The sequence below is a fragment of the Meleagris gallopavo genome, chromosome 22, assembly GCF_000146605.3.
Source record: "Meleagris gallopavo isolate NT-WF06-2002-E0010 breed Aviagen turkey brand Nicholas breeding stock chromosome 22, Turkey_5.1, whole genome shotgun sequence".
In the NCBI taxonomy this organism is placed as follows: Eukaryota; Metazoa; Chordata; class Aves; order Galliformes; family Phasianidae; genus Meleagris; species Meleagris gallopavo.
In genome coordinates this window covers 4,677,521-4,693,261 of record NC_015032.2, presented here as the reverse complement: position 1 = coordinate 4,693,261, position 15,741 = coordinate 4,677,521, and the positions used below count along the sequence as shown (strand labels likewise).

General features: G+C 44.2%; 1 long non-coding RNA gene across 2 annotated transcripts; it reads left to right on the top strand.

Moving 5' to 3' along the window:
- The first annotated feature begins 7,166 nt into the window (after positions 1 to 7,166).
- LOC109370747 lies at positions 7,167 to 15,117 on the top strand. 2 transcript variants are annotated; one of them, XR_002121139.1, is made up of 3 exons: positions 7,167 to 7,266; positions 7,824 to 7,906; positions 14,331 to 15,117. It is a non-coding gene; the product is annotated as an uncharacterized LOC109370747 (long non-coding RNA). The 2 variants fall into 2 exon arrangements; XR_004161850.1 differs by lacking the exon at positions 14,331 to 15,117 and adding an exon at positions 13,437 to 14,311.
- The last annotated feature ends 624 nt before the right edge of the window (positions 15,118 to 15,741 follow it).

The window sequence follows — 15,741 nt, the reverse complement described above, 5'->3', positions numbered from 1 at the left end:
TTACTTTGAATTGGAGCAGAAAGTCCAGAAGAATTCAAGGAGAAGTGTTGATTCTCCACCAAACATAGAAGAGAGGTGGAACTGGTGCTCTTTGGCCTATCTGTCTATTTGATGCTCAGTATAGGAAAAAGGAAGAAAAAGCAAACTTTTCTGTGCTGAGGGGTTTCTCCAACCTACTCACTGCTTTGCTCCTTTTGCTAGATCTTCTCTGAAGCAGTGGATGCAGGGAGCCAACTCCGTGTTTTACTCTCAGAGTAAATAAGACCACGTATTTCTGCGGGTGGTTTCACACCGGTGCAGTCTTGTTGGCTTCTTCTGGAAACTGGGATTGAGCTCAGCTCCAGCTTTGATTGTGTGAATATAGAAATAGAGCTTTGGTTCAAATGCATCTGAGCCTCTACCATTTCATAGACCACTTTGGAGGTCTGTTTAATGCTCCAAAGCACAGCGCCAACCCCATTGTAAAGCATGTGGTTAAGGACTACTAGTAAAAAAGTCTTTGTTTTCTCTGTATTCCATATATGTGTTTTCTGAAGGACTGCTGGGGTGGGGTGTAGGATGGAGAACTGGAATTAATTCATATGTCTCCAGCATGGATTGGGGCAATGAAGGGATGGTGATGGGTGGGGGCTTTGGGTGGGTGAGGAGATGATTCCTCCACTCTTTGCTGGCATTTCTCTGGCCGGGGAAATTCGGATGTTTGAAAATGAAGTCCAGTTCTGGAAGTTCAGTTCACATGGAATAGATTGAGAATTGTTTCTGAGAAATCCTCCAGGATTTCCAGAATCCAGAGATGAAGCAGGCAGGTGGGATGTTCTATGGGAGTTATACGGGTTTGGTTCATGAGATATCAATCTGCTCAGTAACTGTTGAAAATTCTGAATTTCATCACATAGCTGCAGCCAGGAAGGAGATCTGCTGCCCAAAATACTAGATTTTGCCCTGATGTGTACAATATATTTTATATCCCATAGAACTATTCACACCTTGAGACAGTTTTCCCTGAGCCTAGCTATCGGTCAGCTCAAATACATACTAAGACCACAATACACTGTAAGGCTGGCTCAGCACTTCCCATTTTAAGGCCTTTTTTGCTACTTATAACTGAAATTTTCTGCATGGGAACCTGTCTCAGTCTGAATCCTTCTCGAAAGGTCTCAGCAGAAGTGGCTGAGCAGTATGGCACTGGGAAATGTTGTATTTTATAAGTGTTAAGGGTGACTTCTGCTGTTGGAAGGAGAGCTGTGTATTCTCATCTGAGGTTTCAGGTATCACAGCCACATCCACTCGTCCCAGAGCATGCTTCGGAGAGGTGGAAGTTTTCACATTGAGAGAAATGGACTGTGGAGGCAGGAGGTACATTTAAGTAGTTCCATTGGGATGAATCCAGAAAGCCAGATGAGGCTCCTGATCAACAAATGTGTTTTAACTGGCTTCAGCAAACCCAGATGTACATCCAAGGAGTTATGCTTCCCTAGAGTAAACTCTCCTGATGTGAGCTTCCACTCTGTAAGCATGGTTTAGCTACAGGACCTTCTTAGTGAGCACATCTGCTCTGCAAATTTGTGCAGCATCACATCTGCCTGCAAAGGTTTGGGAGGGAGTTAAAAAATAAAGGAAGTTTAATTTCTGGCTTGCACAGTGCCAACAAAATGAATACAAGTTATGGTTTGAAGCTACCTAATAGACCAACACTGCTATGCCCATGCAATGGGCTGGCTCTACATTGCAGTGTATTGCAGGGATGAGAGGTGCCAGGAGGGAGAGCTGAGCCAGGATCTGATCCAAAGGGACCCTGCAGCCTTTTGCATATAAGCTCACTCTGCATTGACCTTACCCATGTGCTGTTACTTTTTTTTTTTTTGTAAGAAAGTTCATAAAGGAAAAGCAAATCTCAAGTAATAAACCATCTTATGTTGCTACCAAAACTTCCACCAGCTCTCAAATTGTGTACCTAAAGATCAGTTTCTCACTGATTTCATTGTTCTGACCACGGTCTTGGTGGCATCTCAGTAGCTTCTGTGCCAGCTGGACCTCCACCAGACCATAGCCAAGTCTCTATCTGTGATGCCATATCTCAGCCCATCAGCATCTCAAGGCTGCCCCATGTTCCCCTTGCTCCCACCGCTCTCCTCAGCACCAGTGCTGTGAGCATTCACAAGAGGATGGAGAGGAAAGGTGCCCCGTGGAGCATTTCCTTCTGCCATCCCTTCCCAATTGTGCTCCTGCCCACACGCCTGCACTCCCGTGTCACTGTTTACTACTCAGGCAGTGACAGGGAAAGTATTTTTCTCCTCCCATGCTACAATTGCCGACAGTTAGCCTTCAGAAACATAATGACCAGCCAGTGTGAAACTGTTAAAATTACCTCATAAATAACTCTTAATGCACAGAGAACTGGGAGTTGTGGCTCATAGATAAATTACTCGCTGCCATTACGGAGCATTAAACCATGGCTAATATGGAGGTCTCCATAGGGGTTTCATTAAACACCAGAGGTTTTCCATAGATTTAACCATTGGGGAGCTGCACAGCTCTCGCTAACTGTCAGCTCTATCATGTTAGAGATAATGCACTTTTGCACAGGAGAACCAGGGATACTAATGGACAGCAAAATGCCTCCATACGAGAAAAAAATAAAAAAAATCCCAATGTTGTTAACACTCTGTGGCAGAATGCTGCTTGCAGCAAGTTTTGAGTTGTCTGTATTGTTTGGAAGTTGTTTCCTTTTGCATGAAGACGTTAAGGAAGTGTGATAGGAATTGCCTTCTTCCAGCCAAGATCATAGAATTACAAAATCACAGAATGGCCTGGGTTGAAAAAGACAACAATGATCATCCAGTTCCAACCCCCTGCTATGTGCAGGGTCACCAACCACCAGACCAGGCTGCCCAGAGCCACATCCAGCCTGGCCTTGAATGCCTCCAGGGATGGGGCTCCTTGGGCAACAGGAATAGCAGCTCAGGCTGCCCTGCCAGCCACAGCCATTTCCTGATCTCTGCAGCTGGCTTGGCTGGGAGAGATGCACTGCAATTGTTCATCGGCTGCCTGTGACAGATCAGAGCTACCATGGGCATGTCCACCTGTGGCACCATCACCGCTCACACTGCCTGGTGGAGGTACCCTCTGACAGGACACATCCTCATCTACATGTGCATGGCCAAGCACTGACACTGGGCTGCCTCCACCCAGCCACGGTCACTGAACAGTGCTAGGAAGCCCCAGGCTCTCCATGATCAAGGGAGCTGAGAACTGGACTCATGCATGGTCAGACTCACACCTCAGGCTCCCTCAGCTGTACTGTGGTGATGCTGCTGCTCCTCACACCATGCAGCTTCCAGCATGCAAAAGGTCCTGTGCGCTTGTGCTTGCAGAGCACGGATGGCCTTCTGCAGCAAAGGCCAGAAGAACAGATGGTGCCTACCAGCTGAGATCTTGGGAGGCTTAATGGCCACCATGAAAGTATTTATAGCTTCTTCTTGTAAGAAACTTCTGGAATTACCACCAATACAACTGTATTTCTGAACTGTGTTTTTCCATTAATATCACCTTTTCTATTGCTACTATACTATAGATAATTTTAATATGAAAATATTACAATCTTTAAATCACTATTTATTTTTTAATATGTTCAGTATTAGTGTTGTGTCAAAGATATGTCCTCTTTGTTGCTCTAGTGAAATTGTTCTTAGTCTCAAAGCTATTGTCGCTGTCATTCATGTTGTAATTAATGTGACCACACCACTGGCAATTCTACTGACACTAATTAGAGGTGTGAACAGGAATTAGGTCTGCATTTCTCTCATTCTAACCCACTGCTTCAGCTGAACAGTGGGTGGACAACAGCAAAGCACATGAGTGTGATCTCATTGTGGCACCAGGAGCACTGCATCCATGGGAAACTGTAGCTTTTCTCTGTGAAATGGGCACCTGATGGTTTTGTGTGCTGACCAATTCTCTGTGCACTGTTTAGACAGCAGTGTGGTTGTCAGCATAGCCCAGATGGCATCCAGCCATACCTGGCTTTCTGCATGTATTTAGGAGGACTGCCAAACAAGTGAGCCTTGATTGTTTGGAAGTTGTGCACAAGGTCAGTTATGGCAAGGAGTACTGGTGCTACACTGGATGAGTGCAAACCATTGCCATCTATTTACAGATAGAATCACAGAATCATTAAGATGGGAAAAGACATTAAGATCACCAAGTCCAACCCCAACACATCCCACCATGTCCACTGACCATATCCCTCACTTCCACATCTCCACAGATCTGGAGCACTTCCAGGAATGGTGACTCCACCACCTACCTGGGCAGCTGTGCCACTGCGTCACCACTCTTCTGGTGGTTCTCAGGGCAGGGTGGGTGTGCTACTGGGGAACACTCATCCTGGTGTGCTGCTGTCCTGGCGAGGAGCTGGCTGAGACATGCCCTGTCAGAAAGGGCTGGGAACTACAACGGGAAAGGAAGAATTAGGATAAGACATAGCTGAACAGTGCTTATGAGTTTCATAGTTTAAGCATTCCTCCCTCTGGTATAACCAATTCATTTCATTTTCTTGAGAAACACAGCTTCTGGCATTTGGAGACCGAATTAGGTGATGTGATTACTCCTTTAAACTGAAATCAGATGCTAATCCTTCAGGCACCCTGATCTTTCTGGCTTCTCTTCCATTCATTTCTCCAAGTACAAATTAAAAAGGTGAACTACTATTACTTAAACAGTTTTAAAAACTCCACTTCTTTTTCTGACCCCCATTTCTGCCACAGCAGGATAGAAATGATGTCCACTGTGTCTGGAGCAAACTCGGCTCCTTCCAATAAAAAAACCCACCTGAGATCTGAAGGGAGAAGATAGAGGTAAAAAGAATTAACTGTTCCACCGAGTGATCAAGAATTTTAATCCTAACCTGCAGCTGGGCTGTACTCAGCTGATAGGAGGAGAACATCATGTGGTTTATCCAGTCCCACAGCTCCTGCTGAGCCCTATCTGAGTTCTCGTCTTCTGGTTTCATCCTCCGCACTGCAGTGGGCAGGATCTGGCCTGGCAATACCGCTTCTATATGATTTTTGTTCTGCTGTGATGCATTAGGCAGGTAAAGAGAATGTGTAGAAATACTGCAAGCCTTCCACAATGCTTTATTCTGATATATCTGCATAACACCAAGTCTGCCCTGGTATGGTTATTGCATCAAATAACTTCTGAACCAGCGTTCAGCGGCCAGTTATTTTAAAGTGCTCCCAATATTGTTGGTAGTGATAAAAAGGATAAATAGAGAAATGCACATATTCACATCCGCACAAAGGCCAAAATCACATGTGGCAGAGATAGCTGGAAACAATAAAGTCCAAGACTGAAAAAAGAAAGAGAAGGATAAAGCCTTGTGGTTTAATATGAAGGAAAATATATGGCAGAATCTTTCATCTCTGACCGTGTTTGCTGCAAAGCAATAAGATACATTGGCTCTGAATGGAGAAGATAAGAGAGTGGGATAAAAACCAAGCTTCGGTACAACAAACATGGGAGCTAAATTATTGCCTTGTTTTTATTACTACAGGCACAGAAATAGTGGGAAGATGGAACTGCAGGGAGAAACTGCAACTAGCCAGCAGGATGGGCTGCTAATATTCAGGTACACTTTTAAGAAGGGTGAATGTCGGAGATGTTTTCCTCTTGTAAAATCATTAGAATAATGCAGCCTGTGGATAGCTTGAATGCATTGAAACAATGGCTGTAGCTTGCAGATTGTTGTGGTTTAACCCAGCAGGCAGCTAAGCAGCACACCACTGCGTGGGGGAAAGAATTGGAAAAAGATAAAGTTCATGGGTTGAGATAAAAGTAGCTCAATAGGACAGAAAAGGAAGGGAAATAATTATAACAAGGAAAGAACACAAAATAAGCGTTGTACAACAAGCGCCATCCCACCAATGCCCAGGTAGTCCTGGAGCAGTGCCCCCATTCTGGCCAGCTCCATGGTTCTATCATTCAGTGCAACACCACATGGCATGGGAGACCACTTAGATCAGTTTGGGTCAGCTGTCCTGATTCTGTTCCACCCCCCCCCAGCTCCTTGTGCACCCACAGGGCAGCACGAGATGCTGAAGAGTCCTTGACTGAGTGTGAGCACTGCTCAGCAACAGCTGAGACACCAGTGTGTTGTCAACATTATTCTCATCCAAAATCCAAAACTTGGCACCACCAACCGCTTAACTCTATTTAACTCTATCCCAGCCAAAACCAGGACACAGATTTAAATGAAAATCTTGTGAAAGAAGGGCCTCCTGAAGCAAACTTGTAGACCTGTGTGGGGTTTGGTGGTTTCTTTCTCCCAGTATTAGAATGATCTAAATAGGAATCAAGTTAGAACAAGTTTTCCCCATGCAGAAGCGTACTGGTGAGTTCTTAACTTTGCAAGCAGTCTCCCAAACAAGTAGGCTGTTTTTTCAATATGCTGAGCAACTTCTGAAACCGAATTTATATGGAGATATATGGGTCATTAATGTGAAAAGAGGCTAATGTGAAAGGCGCCACATGAAAGTTGGTATCAAGCAGTTGCCTTGTCTCTATGGACATCCAGACAGCCCCTGAAGCTTAAACAAGTGCAAAGGCAGCACTACTCGTCTTCTTGGGTCTCAAGTATCTCAAGTCTGAACTTCTATACCTTATCTACTGTCATTAGTCTTCCTAGATAAGGGCACGTTTCCCTTGCCTAGGACGTGGTTTTCTGTTTGCCCATGTTTGAGTTGGTTGCTGGGGGAGGAGGCAGGAACACGAGTTGGTGTGTCTGTTTCCTGGCCACCCATGGGCTACTCGTTGCTCTTTGGCATCCAGCAGATGTGCCTCATCCGGCTCTCAGAGCACCAGGGATGCTGGGACTTGCAGGCAAGCGTTTTGGCTTTGACCCTCTTTTGGTATCAGGTCAGGCAAGTCATTGGCCAATCCTTCTGTGCACGGTCTAGCCCAGTTTGGGGGATGTCTGGATCCTGAGGCACCATTCAGCCATGTTTGCTTTTGACATGATTCTGTTGTTTCCTTGCTGGTTGCCTGCATAGGAACTGTTGATCACGGCCTGAACCTCTGATTGACCACCTGAGGCAAGCAATGATTCAGCCACAGGAGCACAGGTGAAGGCAAATCAGCTGTGCTGCAGGAAGGGGTGGAGGCTGGCTGCACCTCTCCTAGATCCCATTTAAGTGCTGACTGCCACTGAGAGAGGATCTCTTTCTGGAGGTTACACTTTGTGGAGTTTACTGTGAGTCTACAACACTGGTGAGTACTTCCATTTACTTTAATTATCTTTCCACTGTGATACTCTTACTAAACCTAACATCTGTACACTTATTGATTGTATGCTGCTGAAGAACACGTTTTGCAAGGTCCCTGCTCTTGTGCCAGTCTCCCAGGTTCTTTCCTACAGGTTTCCATATTTATCATGGGAGACTATAACATATTTGGACAAATTGTGTCGTAAGGAGCACAAAAAGGATTTTCCTGAGGGGCAGATTTCCCTAGAGCTTGCTTTCCCCCATGCCATCGGTGCTATTAAAGACTTGTCCTCTCCAAGTGAGATTGCTCAAAGCACTGTAAGTCTGGACCATATTAGAAAAGTTGGATTAAAGCAGCATTTCCAGTACAGTTTGAGGGGAAAAAAGCTTTCAATGGACCTACCCCGGCCTTTAAGGATAGGCCCTTCCTACATCTTGTAATAGCAAAATGTGTCAGCAGCCTGCCTGCTGCTGGGTGCCAGGGTGGGTTGATCCCAACATACGTGGCTGTCTCGTGTCCAGGGATGACTTCTCCATCTGCTCATGGTTCTCTTGCCTCAGTAATGTCTCCTGTTTGACCTGATGTCCGTGATCTGCAGTGACTCTTCTAGAGCAGATCTGCTGTTATGTAAAGGACACCACAGGTGTGTGAAATGTTATATTTGTGTTATACTGAGGGATGTGGTTTAATGGGTGTATTGGTGATAGGTTAATTGTTGGACCAGGTGATCTTTGCTGTCTTTTCCAGCCTTTATGATTCTGTGATTTGAATACTGAAACTATGGAACATTTCAAAAGCATTTTTTTTTCCTGACAGATTTCCTCACTTACTGAGTGTATCACAGTTTCAAGCATTTCAGTTCCAAACCACTAGAGCCGAATGCATTTTTTTATGTGAAGTGATTTTTTTTAAGACATCAAAATATTTAATTCCATTTTCCTTTTTAAAAAAAGAAATTGTTCAAAAGTTAGTTCTTTTGAACTTCTTGTTCAAGAAAAAAAGCTTTTAATTGTACATCACTTCAGTTATATCAGATTCCTTCCTCAGTAAAACAGTTTTGTGAGGATGAGAAGGTTTAAATTTAAAGATCTTCTTGTTTGAGATTTCTTTAATGAAAAAAAATCCTATGTGTTATATTTAAAACCTGCTGTTATGTGCATGGAAAAAAAAAAATATAGGGAAAAAGTGTCACAAACCAGAATGTGTTTTATTCACCCCTACATAAATTGTAAGTGCAACAATGCCCGTGAGAAGCAGTGAACTGCTGAGAATTTTTCGAACACTTCATTGTGCCAAGAAAACTGTGCACTCATCAGTTACTGCTGCCACAGCTCAACATTTCTTAAGTAGAGGTATTTAAACCTTTTGCAATAAAATCCAGAGCCAACAGAAATCACCTCATTTAATTCTGAATAGGAGGTGAAGTCTGAGTTCTCTGAGGGTTTAACAGAGACTTCTGTCCTTTGTGCACTGACATCCTCCGTGAAGACTTTAATGTCTTTTACAGTAGTATGGGTTGCCTTGGTGGATAGAGAGCCAAGAAACAAAAGAAGAAAAGAAGCAGGTAGAACTGATGCTGGAAACCATTCACCTGGCTCTCAAATTTCAGATATTGGGGAGATATAACTCCAGGAAATTGATTGGTGGGCAATGATGCAGATATGGGACTTCAGTCCATAACTGCCAGATGTACAAGGGCTTTCCTGGGAGCAGACTTTGATTTGGAGCATCAAAGTGCTTACACACTGTTGCAAAGGTTACTCCTCAGATGCTTCTTCCTTCAAAGACTGGCACTGCTCATCTTGACATCATGTTTTGTGTGTGTGTATTGTGTGTGTGTATTGTGTGTGTGTATTGTGTGTGTGTATTGTGTGTGTGTATTGTGTGTGTGTATTGTGTGTGTGTATTGTGTGTGTGTATTGTGTGTGTGTATTGTGTGTGTGTATTGTGTGTGTGTATATATGGAAGTATATATTCACACTGAAACGTGTGTTTTTGCGAATAGCATAAAATCTTGGCAGTTTTTCTGACACTTGAAATATATGTTCATTAAGATATGTTGCAGGTGAACATTGTGAAGTTTGGGACAAAGGCAGAAGGAAGTTGGATATCATACCTTAATCACTCAGGGCTGTGCAGAAGGGAGCACAGGATGCATTGCTAGGAAAAACTCCTGGCCAAGACTGCAGTAAATCTTAATGCTGGCTCTAGGTGTGACAGTTTGGTTTTTGACTAAGTTTTACCTGGGCTAAAAATACTCCCAGAGTAGGGGTGAACGTCAATGGTAAATTGAAATTATTTTTAGCCAAAATCTGGTGTCTTGATACACCTCAGTTTCTACTTTCTCAGCACATTTTGCTCAATTTTATTAGGTCATTTAGCAAATAATTTTAATTTTCTGCTTAGATCTGAATTTCTGAAAGTAATGTACTGTTGTACAGTTAATGAGTCTGCTAATAAGCTCCAAGAAAATGTGATTTGCAAATCATTCCAGGACATAACTGTCACTCAGACCCTATGCCAATTAGCATAACCATTAGCAACTATCCCTAAGAGGTCCTTGAAATTTAAATGAGATTTCCTAAGACCCCTTTTACAGGGGAGGCTGAAGACTCTGCCTCATAGGGAAAATGCAACCTGGTGCATTGAAGACAAAATATGTCTGTAGATGTACATGCCCACCCGGACTGCTGAGCAGCAGCAGTCACTCAGTGCTCATTGCCCATCACAGTGGTAACAAAATGCAGTGACCAGAGCTCCTTTGAGTGCAGGAGAATTTCATCTGACACAACCTGAATGCTTTGCTCCACTCCAGAGAAAGTGCTTTTGTCAAAGTCTGCCTTGTCTGATCTTTCTTTCTCCAGTCTCCTACTTCCTTGGGTTTCCAGAACTAATTCTGTCATAAGTTTTAGGAATAAACAGAGCTTTGAGGTATTGTTTAGGATGACAACCTGATGGAGCCCTTGCACAGCATTGCAGGCTTATCAGGCAATCAGCACTGCAGGTGAGATGCAAAAGCTTTTGATGCACCAGAAGACTGCTTTGGCTTGGGGGCATAAAATAAAAAAGCATGGAATTTTAGACAACTTTAAAAACCCAGAAGAGCTATTAGCTTAATCTCTTCTCTTTTAATCTTGTATTATCTCATTTACCAAATGAGAAATCCCCATGCTTGCACCTGATTTCTTCCAAATTGAGCCAGGTGATCCAATAAGGCCTCCATGGCCAGCACCAGCTCATAGAGTGATGTCCCTGAGCCATATCCTTTTGTCCCAACAACTCTGCAGGGCAACGAAGCTGTGAAGGACCTGGAACAGTGGGGTCTTACAGGGAGCAGCTGAGGGAACTGGGATGGTTCAGTCTGGAGAAGAGAAGGCTCAGGTGAGGCTTCATCACTCTCTAAATCTGCTGAAAGGAGGTTGTGCTGAGGTAGGGTCAGTTTCTTCTTCCAGGTAACAGCAACAGGATTAGAGGTAATGACCTCAAGTTGTGCCATGGGAGGTTCAGATTGGTATTAAGAAAAATTCCTTCTCAGAAAGAGTAGTGATGCAGTGTGACAGCTGCCCAGGGAGGTAGGGGAGTCACTGTCTCTGGAGGTGTTCCAGAACCTTGGAGATGTGGCACTGAGGAACACAGTCAGAGGGCATGGTGGGGGGGTTGGACTTGGTGATCTCAGAGGTCTTTTTCAACTTTAATGATTCTACCAATCTATGACACGGAATCACCTTTGATGCAACACGTGCAGCCGAAAGTAGCTTGCTTCTGCTGAGCTGTACGAATGTGATGGAGCACATCACACATACGTACAGTGTTGACACACTGCCAGGAAGCAGCTATAGCACACCAAACACCACAGCTCAACCTTGTTAAGGCTCAGTTAATAGCAGGACTCCTTTCCTAATGAGGGCACCCAATGGAAATTTCTGTAGAAAGCCTTGGGAAGGATGATTCTCAAACCATTCCTGGTTCAGGGCTAATTCAGTAGCTATCATTTCCTTGGATATGTTGGCTACTGATGGATGATCATTTGCCACCTTTTCTTCTCTTGAAAGAAAAAGTCAAGGGCATATAAATCATATTTTCATGCAAGAGACCAGGTACAAACTTTTGGTATTTGCCTGTAATTGTCTTCTAGGTTTTTTGTTAGACAAGAAAGGATATTAACAGGATTGCACAATGGCCAATTAGTTTTAAAGGTCTTTAGTTGCATTACTTATCTGGAATAATTTGTAATCTTCCTTTGACAAAGGCGGTTGAGGAACCCTTTTTGATAATAACACTAAATCAGGCTGCTAGAGCACATACCGATTAACATATACAAGGGATGTTACACACAACAGAAATTCAATTTAACCGATCTCACAGCTCCAGCCATATCCCAATCATATTTAGACTCTTCTGCAAACTTCTGTTTTAGCCTCTTATCCCTTATCTTCAAAGGTCTCAGCATGGATTTATCATGTTTCCTCCTGCTCTGGCTCATACGCAGCCTGCTCGTTGCCCATCAGTTTTTACCATAGTGTTCTTTGATCTTTCTGTGCTGATCCCATGTGATTCTGCTAGCTGTAGAGAGAAAGGTCACCGTTACCAGGAATATGGAAGAAGGCACTGAACACTCAGGTCCTTCCCCACCTCCTAGAGGTGTGATGAGGAAACTGACTTGCTCTTGGTTCATCATTTCATGGCTGGAAGCTGCATGGGTAGAACAGCAGTTCAGAAAAGAACTAATTCCACCAGCTGGGGCTCTACATCCTGGTGAGAGGTGGCACTGGGAGGGCTGATGGGCGATGCTGTAGATTGAGCAGAATAAAAATAAGTTCACTCTCTACAAGGAGGCTGAAAAGAGATTGTTGTTTAGGTCAGCCTCTGCTCCCAGATAACAGTGATAGGATGAGGAGGGATGGCTCCAAGTTGTGCCAGGGGAGATTCAGGTTGAGTATTAGGAGAAACTTCTTCTCAGGAAGAGTGGTGATGCAGTGGCACAGCTGCCCATGGAGTGGTGGAGTCACCACCCATGGAGGTGTTCAAGAACTGTGAGATGTGGCACTTGGGGTCGTGGTCAGTGGGCATGGTGGAGATGAGTTGACAGTTGGACTAGATGATCTTATAGCTCTTTTCCATTCTTGATGATACTATGATTCTATTCTGTGGTTCTAAGTGCAGACCCCATCACATTCAGACAGGGCACCAGCTTTTATCTCAAGACCTTCCCAACAACGTAAGCTCTCAGATCTTGGGTGTTTATTGGCTTTCAGGCTTCCACCTCTGTTTTAAAGCATTAGAAAGGAAGATTAATATCTGAAAGGCAGAGTAATACCTGTAAGTTAGTCCTTTGGAAGAAGTATAGTATTACTGCCCTTGCTCTAATACAAATAAGAACAATTTATTATTTTTGCTTTTGAGTACTGGAAGGTGAAAGGTTGAAGACTCCCTAAACAGAGCCAACTGTACCCGTTTATAGGAAGTAAAATCCTCATTAACAAGTTGTTAATCTGCTAAAAAGTAGTGGCTGAAATCAGTTCAGGAGGAACTGAACCACTGAAGTGCTCTTGCAGAAGGGACATGTTCCTGTGATGGGACCTGCCCAGCTGGTTCCCAGCACTGCTGAGCATCTCAGCAGAAATTGTTTCTGCCACATGAGATTGCTGTTTTCAGTGGAGGTTTTCTCCCCTTTATGGTGTGTAGATTGCATCAGCTTTTTATATAGTGTGGGAGACAGCTAAATGCTGTATGAGCCCTATTCAGCCAGAGCTGCATCATGAAATGGAAGACAAGGAAACTAAGCAGCCAGAAGTGTCAGAGGGATTTAAGTCTGTGCCCTCTTCTCCTTCTCACTCTCATAAACCTGTGCTGGAGAGAGCACTGATGTGACATTACTTCCATCTTTCATTTTCTTTCCCTCTGTTTTTTATCTATTTGTTCATAAGCTGGGGAAGATTTCTTTGCAGCACTGTGCAGTCACCTATCTGAATGCAGTGTCACAGAGACTGAAGTCAGTTGTCATCTGTTCCATGCTGGAACCATCAAACAATGTGGGCAGCTGCTTGCACGCACACTGCTTGTGGCTGGGTTCTGATGGGGCAGGTTGGGGTCCAACCCAGTTTCTGGACCATGAGAAGTTTATGGGCTCATGTCTGCCTACCATGTCTCCCAGATGTGTTTTAATTCTGCAGGTTTCACAGAAATTAGGCTGATTCATGAGCTCAACCCTCATAAGACACCCAGGAGCACCATGGTACATACCGTGACTGCAGGAAAAGCTCTGGCTATACTCACACTTTGCAGACCCAAGCAGCTCCAAACAAGCTGCATGCCATAGGAAGCAGCCTTCATCACCTCACAGAGTTGCTTATTATGCCCTGTGCCTCACAGGATTTACTGTCACCTGGTCTGCATGCGATGCAGAGCATTGACCTGGGAGTCATGAATCCACAGCTTCTATTCCTACCTCTGCCTTGGTGACAAGGTGGACTGATTTCCATCCAAGTGATTTAAATGAGCCACTGGGGAACCTTGATTTAAATCATCACTGTTTGCTTTTTACATTGGCAGGAGAGGCAGCTTTAATGATGTATGGCCCTACTGCTGTGGCTGAAATCTAAATTCCTGGAATATTCCCACTAGATAATCGCTAAAGTTCATGCATTTGCCTCTGGCTAGCGAGCTGCACAGGCAGGAGCCAGCTCTTGGCAAGGCTGGGTGATTTGGAGCTTCTGCACTTGCGTTGGCAGCCTGAGATGGGCAGGGAGGTGTGAGGCACCTCCGGGCTTCTGCAGAACAGAGGAGAAAAAGGATGGGGCTCAGAGAGCTGGGGAGAGCTGGCAGGGCTGTGGGAGGAGCAGTGAGCTGCAGTGGGTTCAGGCAGAAAGCAACCCAGGGCTTTTGGATCTCCAACCTGTATCTGGAGGTATTCAGAGAAAAGCTCCAAGTCTGCATGGATGGACAATTAATAGAGTAAATATGCCATGAACTAAATGTGTATTTTTTTCATGGTAATAATTGACTTTTTTTTGTTAGTAAACAGATGGTTGATAATCAAGCTGTCCTTTCTGTTTTCTGCTGGCTAGAAAGATGCCACATACCTATGACCAACAGTGCTGCTACCTCTTTCCTCTATACTGATACCATCTAACAAGAAGAAAAAAGACCAACATTAATCACTGCATGAGTTCCAAAGCCAAGAAGCTCAACTGGCCTTTTTATCACAGATATGATAATGTGGTGAGCAGAGAAGATACACTCAGAAGTTGCTTTCATCTTGGAGATATTTAATAAACCAGATACCTATTTTTGTCTCAGTGAGGATTCTCACTGAAGGTATTTCAGAGAGTCCTAATCGCTCAGGTTCATGTGTGTGTTTTGAAACTCATTAACACTGCGGTGCCTCTGCCCAGCATGGCTCATCAGCACAGGGCTGTAATTGCAGAGGAGCTTCAAAGGGCCCCCTCCTGCCTCCTTGTGATGCTGAGGGAGGCTGGGACTGGGCTCATTTACCAACTACCTGTTTGTTAGGGGCAAACATGGCTATTAAAGGATATCTATTTCAAACACTGTGACCAAAGAGCTGAGTAACTCTTTGGCCTTTGCAGCTCTTTTCATGTGTGGATCTCAAAGTGCTTTGGCGTCACTAATTTGAAGCAGAAATCTCACTAATTAGCAGTGATGTGTGGGACAGAGGGCTGTGCTCTGCAGATCAGCTGTGACACATGGTGCCGATTCCCCATCAGTGAAGGTTAGCATATAACAATGTAGGCTTTGTGCACTGGCTTTTAAGCTCAGTTCCCTTTGGTCACAAAACAGAATCAGCTGCAGTGCTCAACATCATGAGGCTCCTAACCTGAATGGCAAACTGAAATACTTGTGTCCAATTCCTCTCTCCATAGAGTTACATAGATTGGAGAAAGGGACTGATGTCCACATGGACATCTGATTTTCCCCCTCTGTCATCTGTAGTGTCAGCAATTGGAGCTTGGATGCTGCCCCTGCTCTGCAACTGCAGTAAGTTCTGAGTGCTGCATGTTGGAAAAGAGGGTTTTGCAGGAGCCACTGGCTAGGAAACGTTTTGGGGAAGGAAAAACGGAGTAAGATGGGAGACAGCAAGCTGCTTCTACACTGAAAGAAACCATTTAGCATTCTAGCTCATCAGTGCTATTCTTTGTTTTCTGCTTCCAAAGCACAATTGCCACCAATGAGATCTGCATGGAGAGCTGGGAGTGAAGAAGCTTTTGAGTCAGGAGGGCTGTAGGCATTCATGTTGTCTCCTCAAAGGCTGGGAAGCCAAAGCATGAGCTTAAATGCAGTTGGATTCAGCTGGCAGCACTGCTGCCTTTGCTGTGCCTCATTCAGATCTTTTGCTTTAGTTGTGAGACCCAGCAAGCAAAGCTTAACAAGTCCCCAAAATGTAGGGTATAATAATGGAAAATACTTTCAGAAAAATGAAAGTGGAGCACTTAGCAATAGAAAAGCATGGGTAATGAG